Source organism: Nicotiana tabacum, chromosome 6, assembly GCF_000715075.1.
Source record: "Nicotiana tabacum cultivar K326 chromosome 6, ASM71507v2, whole genome shotgun sequence".
Lineage (NCBI taxonomy): Eukaryota > Viridiplantae > Streptophyta > Magnoliopsida > Solanales > Solanaceae > Nicotiana > Nicotiana tabacum.
The window spans coordinates 13,666,363-13,675,664 of NC_134085.1; the positions used below are offsets into that span (position 1 = coordinate 13,666,363).

Consider the following 9,302-nt stretch of genomic DNA (forward strand, 5'->3'; position numbering starts at 1 on the left):
GTTCATAAGTGATTACTCAAAATATTAATATATTTATTTGATGCACTGTAAGTCTTAATGAATTAAGTAATTCAAGGTTTTTAAGACTTGAAATAGAGAAACACCAAAGAAATATATTAAGTTACTACAATTTGATTGTAGTGGCGAGCATCTCTCTAAAGAGTTTTTAGTTACATATCAGAATAGGGATTACATCTCAATTGACTACACCGTAAACTCCATAATAGAGTCGTGTAGTAGAAAGAAGAAATAAGTCTCTTTTGGATATGGATAGACTAATGACGTGTTATTCAGATTTGCCTTATTTATTTTTGGAATATTTCCTGGAAACTTCAAATTACATTCTGAATTTAGTTCCTTCTAAGTTAGTACCTGGGACATCTATAGAACTGTGGACTGAATGTTAGCTTGGTCTGTGACATGTTCAGATATAGGATTATCCCGCATATGTGCTGAAAGGGAAAGCAGATATGTAAGTTGGAATTAAGGATGGATAGGTGCATGTTTATCGAATATCCAGGAAAACGAATGAAGCTTTATTTTATTGTCCTAAAGAAAACAAGGCAATTGTTAAAACAAATGCATTTTTCTAGATAAGGACTGTTTAATAAAACATGTTCCTAGAAGTAAACTATTTTTACAGGAATTGGGCAAAGAAATAACTAGATGTTCAAGAACATCAAAACCCACACGTCAGAATTGACGTCCCATTGCATTTAAGTAGTGGGAGAACGTTAATAGACATAATATGCCTTTATCGAGTGGGAGTGATGTTTGAACATTGAACACTATAGTAAGAAGTCACTAATATTTCAATGTCGTGAGGTAACGAAGGTAATATTAGTGGTACTTCGTCTTAGTGGGAGAAAGCTAAAGAAAATTATAGTTCGGTGTTCATACTTGGGATAGTTTCGGTAACAGGATCTCTGAAGAGTTTAATACCAAACTAGATAATTACGACAAAGTACTACTGTACAAATATTGCATCAGATATAACTTGGCAAGATTCTTTAACAAAACCTTATTTGGTGAAGACTTTTAATAGTCATGTAAAAGAATGCCTGAGAAAGTTGTAGATGCATTGTTATGAGTATAAGTGGGAGATTGTTGGGGCATATACTATTAACCATGCATTTGGATATAGTATATTCTAATAATTATCATGGTTAAAAGTCTAAGTGGGAGATTGTTGGGATATATACTATTAACCATGAGTTTGGTTTAGATATAGTATTTATTATGAAATAATTGTTTATTCAGTTTTAATAAAGTTTTAAATAGATCATATAATAGTCTGTGTCCTTTGCTTATATAGTAGATGATTTAGTGTATAGAGTTTAGCTTATACACGGAAGATTAAATCATCGGTTCTTATAAGTATAAAGTTTGAGTTCACAATCTAATGATGGAATTGGACAAACCATCAGGAATGATTGTAGCACAAGATTAAATATAATTAATCTTGATTATGGGAATAGTTTAATTCCAACTTCATGTGCTAGTACATTTTGTATGTATTGAACGGACCAGGTAGAGATAAGTATTTTATACTGACTTAATAAAATAAACTCTCTAGCCATTAAATGTACTTATACTCTTAATCTTGATATAATTATTATTAGTTGTGTATATTATTATTGTTTTGATTTATTAAAAGGCGAGATTCTTTCGTGGGTCAATATGCCTGGTAAATTGGATAATAATAATATACATTGGCGAAGTAATAGTTAGTTGATGGAATCCATGTCTCGGTTTAGAGATTGATGATATACCTTTATGAAAGCTTATAAGTTTGCATGTGTAAACCCGGCCGGTGGATTTTGTATCCGACACATGAAATAAGTTAAGCGAAAGTTTAAAGGAAATAATCAATAAATTAAATCGTCAGTAATTTAATTTAATTGATTCGTATCTGAATCTTAACATGGGGAGTTAAATAAGATTTAATGGATGAATTTCGAAATTGAATAAGGAGTGTAATTACGAATTTTTAGTGGAATAATTCGTAATTAATTATGGTGGATATTAATTTCGAAAATTACAAATTAATTCCATAATTGGAAGCCTTGTTAATTAAATTCTGTGGTCCCTACTGTGCCTAAATAATAGAAAATAAAGGAATCCTTTTTCTGGTGGAAAAGAAAACCTAACAGGTTTTGGAAAAGGGTTTTAACCCTTAAAACTTGTGCTATAAATACATAAGGTTTTCCACCTAGAGGGATGAGTACATGGTGGCTGAAATTTTCAGCCAAGTTTTCCTAGAAATTTCGCCCACACGAAATTGCTATTTTCGGGTATTATTTGGGTAACACAGTAGAAGACCGTGGAACGTTCGAGGATCACGATTGTGCGGGTGATGGAGATTCCATTGAGAAGTTATGGAACTGAAGGCTCACGTGGTAGAAGAGATATGTTCACGCTTCAAGAGGTAACCCGTGAAATCCCGTTTATGCTAGTTGTCTAAATTACATGTGATTTTGATACTAGGATTGCTTCCGCTGCATATAATAATCCATCAGTGTAGACTACGTACGAATCCTACGCAAGGTTGCTCTTACAGCTGAAGATATAGCAAAATTAAGTCATTTTCCTTCCCTCCAACACTCCACCTACACACTTAAACATCAAAATCATCAAAGCAAAAGAACAAAACACGCAAAATTACTCTAGATAGATAAAATCAAAATGGAAGGAATAAAATTTTGCATGGTCGATTTATATATTTCTTTCCTTCTCCAGCTTTGAGTTTCTTCTCTCTCTACAAGATATGGTTATAAAAGGAAATGTGTACAATGAAAATCTCTATTCTTTCACTTTCCCTCTTTTATCTGTTCTCTTCTTCTTTTTGTATTCCTCCCCTTTATCTTCTCTTGCACGTACTCTACCATTTTTTGATCCTTTGGTGCTTTTGAAGCTCACCTCTAGTTGGGTATTAATTGGGCTTTTATTCCTTTAAATATTGGAAAAAAGGGTAGTGTTTATTGATCTACTCTTTACACTTATTCCTCTTTGGGAGAAAAGTGGAGTTAAAGTTAGTGGGGTATTATTGTTTACCCTTATTGTTTCTGTTATCGTTACTCCATTCTTATAGCTCGTGAATAATTCATTTCATTAACTACAGTATTAATTTCATTGTTAAAAGTTCATTGAAAATGGTGAAATTTATTGGATAGACTGGAGAATTGGATACTGGGTATTGAAGTGTTTGTAAAGAAAGATATTAGGGATCCAAAAATAGGGGGGAGTGATTGTGATAATTTTGCTGTGGTGGAGTGCTTATTGAATATTTTGATTTGGATGGGCTCCTGCTTTTCATTTGAAAGCAGGAGCCCAGTCCCCGGATCTTCAGTGTCTGCTACTAAAAGAAAGAGCTCAAGAAAGTGGTCAACGGAGGAACAGCTGCAGGGTATTCCTGGGCGTATGTTGTTGAATGGGTCGAGCGAGGTGGCTTCACTCTTCACTCAGCAGGGAAAGAAAGGACCTAATCAAGATGCCATGATTGTTTGGGAGGTTAGTCATTTTCTTCACCTCGCCAATTTTGTAAAGTAGTGATAATAAGTGTTTAATTTTCCGAGCCTCACGCAGAGGTGGAGCTAAATTAATAATTTATACATATTAAATTAGAAGTTTATAGGTTCGAAACTCTATCCCCTGGTTCTAAATTAATAATTTATACATATAAAATAAATTTTTTAGGACAAATATAGGCCGAACCCGTACTTCCAAGGCTAGTTTCGCCCCTGCTTGCGCGAGCCGAGCCATTTTACCTGATTTGAGGTGACGCGTAAGCCTCGAGGCTCTGGGCGTTAGCCTCATGGATCTTTACTTTTTTAATATTCTATAAATTAATATAATATAAATACATATTAAAAGAAGGTCAAATTACACAAATTCTAAAAATTTCAAGAAAATATAAAATAAGTGAGATTTATATGGAATGGTTTCATCTTAAAATGCTAGTCAGAATCAGCAATTGACCAAAAATAATTAACTAGAACTGTTTCATCTAAAAGAAACTAATGAGACTTTGAAAAAAATTGAGTAGAAATTTATAAACTAACTTGAAAGAGCAAAAGAACTTGAAAAGAAAGAAAAGTGAAGGAAGTAATAATCTACAAATAAAAGCGTCCAAACAAAGCAAGTGATGAAGGATGAAGCGTTTTTGCTTTATAGTTTGCAAATTGATCATTTTCCCGTTACCTGGTAGAAGATGAAGAGAAAGAATAAAAAATTAGGGTAAGAATATAAAATCTTTTTACTTTTAATTTTTTAAACTTCTTAAAATGTAATAATAAGCTATTTTTTTGTACTTTTTGGTATTAAATTAAAGATTTAGTTAGCAATTTTAACTCTTAAGGTTTTCTTGGCTTACGCCCCAAAGCAAAAACTCGCCCAACACCTAAGCGTACGCCTAGACAATGGGGCTTACGCCTTGCAATACTTTCGCCTCCTCGGATCACCCAAGTGCGTTTTTACTACGCCCCACCCTGGGGCTCGCCCCATAAACGCCATTTAAAACACTGGAGGTAACAACGTAGCCTGTGATGTGCGGGTTAGGCGCATGTCACTAGTTCGAACCTTCCTGCAGGCAAAAGCCTGGTATTTAAGTGAAAAAGGGTAGAGCGGCGATGCCCATTATCCACCGAGTTTTGAACCGTGTGCCACTGGCCCTCAGGGAATTCTTGGTTATAAAAACAAGGTTTTTAGTTTGCAAATATTTATGAATCAACAACATATGCATCTCATCATGGCTGTAGTTAAAACGAGTTCTAGGGGACCAAAACAGTTATCCGGTTGTTATCTTTCTATCACAGTATTGGTTGCTAGAGATGGTTGTTTTTACTTCAGCTTGTGTAGTATTTAGAGGATTATGTTTATGTGTGTATTTAATTTCAGAATGTTAGATACTCCCTTAGCCCCACGGTGCATCCTGAAAATGTGTAGGAAATATAAAAAAATAGTTTAGTTTAGTTTTTGTTGCGTGTTTATGTCTGTGTAATTGTTAGGATGTACTTATATGATGTGTTTCCCTCTCACGCTCTTTTTCATTTTGTTTATGTTTTTGGGACTAAGTTAGGATGTATTCCTCCTTTTTTCAGATAATTTTGTAGTTTCCCCTAGTCACGATCCTGTCTCACACTCTCACTATAACCGTTGGAAAGCATTTCCTGATTTTTTGTATAATATATATTTCAGAATTTTGGTTCCAGAGCGGATACAGTTTTCTGTGGTGTTTTCGATGGCCATGGTCCTCATGGTCATTTTGTTGCAAAGAGAGTCAGAGATTCTCTTCCTTTAAAGCTAAGTGAACTCTGGGAAGTTAATATAAAAAATGATGATGATGTTGTGAGAGAGACTAGTGCAAATACCCTATACTCTGCGGATGCTTCCCTTATATCTGCTGATGAGGAGTCAAGGGTTTCAATTGACGTTGATAAGACTGAAAAGCAACCGGAGGTCCCTCAGACATTGAAGAACTCATTTCTAAAGGCTTATAAGTTTATGGATAGAGAACTGCGAGGATATAGCCGTATCAACTGCTTCTGTAGCGGAACAACTGCAGTCACCCTTGTTAAGCAGGTCTGTCAACAAATTCAGAAAGTTGAACCTTGCTACAGTCTTGTGCTATGTTATTCTAAATATAAACCTATATAATTTTTTTTCCCTGCAGGGTCAGGATCTTGTAATTGGAAATATTGGGGATTCTAGAGCTGTACTGGCTACGAGAGATAAAGATGATTCTTTGATGGCGGTACAATTGACAGTAGATCTGAAACCTAACCTACCAGGTGCATATAATCCTATATCTTGCAGCCCTTCATGTTTTTTTTTTTTTTTTTTGTATAGAAAATAAAGTGACATCTTGCTGCTTGCATGTTGCTTTCTGAATTTCATATTTGCGTCAAACAATCTCATAATTTACGACTTATCCTAAGCTTTTATTATAACTTATGGTTGTCTAGTCTTAATTCTTATGTGAGCTCTTACGGCTAATTTATGAGGTTGCAGTAATGCAATTAAGTAGCCTATAGCCATTGATTTTGATCGATGCCATTTAGTTTGGCCAAAAAATCAGAGCCCCCAAACAGTTATGTATCTGTTTGACTCGCAAGCTTCTCCTTTCCCCTTCATCCTTTTTATGGCCTTATTCTGTACACAACTTCAGTTTCACCGACTTCCATCAATTGGAAAATCTCCCACAGTATTGGTTTTTGGTCCACACCAACCTTTCAGCCCTTTGGTATAGTCCAAATTTACTCTTTGGTTAACCTCCTAGCCAAAGGGTCTGAAGTTTGTATTTTATTACTGATACGATTAACCTCTCAAAGTGAGACAAATGGAAGTTGCTTCATTAAGCACTAGGTTTTTCTTTTCTGAAAATATTTTTTTAGGGATAAAACATACTTTATTGGCAATTTTCCTGATGGAGTCTGAGGATAAGTTGACTTAGCAAATGTCTTAACTCATGGGGATATATGAGGCTCGAGTCTGATGGGCTAAATGACGACTAGTGAAATCGAAAATTAACAGATTTTGCACTTTAATTTACTTTTTACCCATTTATGAAGTTATGCAACTTCAGATTTTCACCGGTCAGTTTGATGTCCATTGTTCATTTTTATTTTTTTCCTTATTGCTGTTCATAAGCATTTTAGGTTTAAACCCAGGAAGCACTAAAGAAGAGTAAATCGTCGAAACAAGTGTACTAGTCAGAAACTGAAATTCCTTCTAGTTTGTTGACTGAAATATTTTAGAAAGACTCTAATCTCATCTGTAATGGTATCAGAGTTTCTGGTCGTGACAGACAATGGTTAAATTTTGTTGGCTTTGTTCTGTTTCTTTATCTGGTCTCATTTACTAAATCACCATCTTTTGAATCTCATGAAGAGTCAATTTGGAAAATTTATCCATATATTTAGATTTTCTTTGCATTTGAAGTATCAAGAGACAGTTCTTCCCCTTGAAAGTTTGCAGATTTATATTGACATGTTGAGAAGAAATGTGCAAAATACTTTCGCTTTACCATTACCATCTATGGACTTCAATTAATTGTACATTGTTTATGAAAACATAATCATCTAAACCAGATTGCATGCAATACACTTACCTGGATTTGGAAAGCATAAGAAAGAAAAGGAAAGGAAGGATTAGGGGTATCTACTTTTATGATTTGAAGCTTAATGAAATTAATTTTGACTTCAGATACTTAGCAACAGTCATTTTACAGGTGGATGAATTTAGAGATAAAGCAATAGATGCTTTCTTCAGGAAATAAATGCTTATGTTCGTTAACATTGTAGCACCTACCTTATAGTATTCTTGAAAGGGAGTCCTACTTTTGCATCGTTGACTTGGACTAATGCTATTTATGGCTCATCCTAGTATATATTTTCCTATTAAATACTTCTTTGTAAATTTACAGCGGAGGCAGAGAGGATTCGCAAATGTAAAGGGCGTGTATTTGCTCTTCGCAATGAACCAGAGGTTGCAAGAGTGTGGTTGCCGAACAGTGACTCACCTGGACTAGCTATGGCACGTGCATTTGGAGATTTTTGCCTCAAGGATTTTGGCCTCATTGCTGTGCCTGAAATTTCATATAGGTGTTTAACAGAGAAAGATCAGTTCATTGTTCTGGCAACAGATGGGGTAAGAGTTTCTTGTTTTTTGTTGCTAAATACTTAATGTGATTATATTATCTCCTAGTCAAAAACTAATTTTAATGGCTATGACAGATTTGGGATGTGCTTTCAAATGACCTAGTGGTAAACATTGTGGCTTCGGCTTCACCACGTTCATTTGCAGCTCGATCACTGGTTGAAGTAGCTGTACGAGCCTGGAGAACTGAATACCCAACCTCTAAAGTTGATGATTGTGCTGTTGTCTGCCTATTCCTTGACTCGAACTCAATTGACTCGTCCACTGCTTGCAGCACTAAAGACGATGGACAAGACTGTCTTTGATGAAACTGAGTGAAGTTACAGACAATAGGAATGATTTCTCTGGTCCAACTGTACCGGATCATTCTGGGACTGTTCGAGAAGGCGATGAAGTTTCAGAAGAAGAAAAAGAAGAAGCCTCTGATCGCGAGGTGCATTGCCAACGTTTGTTCCGACAATGAAGAAAAGAGAGCTGCTGGAGGAAGCAAAGAGGGTGAAATCTCCTTGCAACTCTGAATTTATTTGTTTAAATGATTTTTCATTTTCTTTTGCCTTTTTTCTATGGCTTCATTTCTTTACTGTAAAAAAAGGAGAAACATTAGATATTTTTTCGGACCGGAGAGGTTGGCCCGGCTATATTAGTGTGTCTGGGAGTCATCCTTTTCTCTAGCTTAGGTAGATTGGAATTTTGTATAATTCCTAGCTGTAGTCTTCTTCATTCTTGGCTTTCTATCTTCTCTTTTTCTTTTCATAATCTCAGTTTTTTTGTTATGTGGTCAGATCTTAGATGTTTGGATTCTTTTAACTACCAAATGGTATTTAGAACTTTATTAGGGAGCTCGTCGCACCGGGCTTGCCTAGTGTGGTTTATATTTCCTATGTGGTTTGCGAGCTATTGCACAATGAGCAGATTACCCGAAGGATAGCACAGCGGGTTTTGCTGGGAATTTTCCCAGAAAAAAAAAAAAGAAGAAACTTTATTTAGGTTGTACACTTTGATTTCACACTGAAACAAAATGATGAATACAAAACGAAAGTAAACATGAAGCATGTTTTGATAGAAAACTGATCAGAGAAGGATGTAGATTTATAAGTGAAAAATAGAGCAGAGAAAGGGGCAATAGACGTGAAGAAGAAATTGCTTGACTGATTGACTACAATGCTGCAACTGCAGTCTTTTTATAACAAAAAAACATAGCAAACTTAATCTAAAAGTTAGGAACTATCCCACAAAGTTTTCTCCTAAAAACTAGATAACAAAAACCATGTTAAACTACTTCCTAAGGACTAGGACAAACCTAAAAAGTAGGAGTTTTATTTACTAACACCCTCCCTTAAACGGAAAGCTTTCGAGCTTCAGTTTATCTTCAATTTCTTGAGTTCTTCCATGGTGCAAAGTCCCAGCAATCTTCTCAAATTTTGGAAAGAAAGTAACTTGAGAGGTTTAGTGAAAATATCCGCCAATTGGTCTTCACTCCGGTAATATGTTAGCTCTATTGTTCCTTCATTGTTGAGATCTCGCAAGAAATAGTACTTCACGTCAATGTGTTTGCTTCTTCCATGTAGCACCGGATTCTTTGACAACTTGATGGCAGAGTTGTTGTCACAGAAAATTGTAGTTGCTTTTTCTTGTTTGAATTTCAG

General features: G+C 35.2%; 1 pseudogene across 1 annotated transcript; it reads left to right on the top strand.

The window, feature by feature from the left end:
* Positions 1–2,743: 2,743 nt before the first annotated feature.
* Positions 2,744–8,294, top strand: LOC107762205 (putative protein phosphatase 2C 33; annotated as a pseudogene). The gene is made up of 5 exons (XR_001642731.2): positions 2,744–3,510; positions 5,197–5,580; positions 5,672–5,789; positions 7,424–7,647; positions 7,734–8,294. The product of XR_001642731.2 is annotated as a putative protein phosphatase 2C 33 (transcript).
* The last annotated feature ends 1,008 nt before the right edge of the window (positions 8,295–9,302 follow it).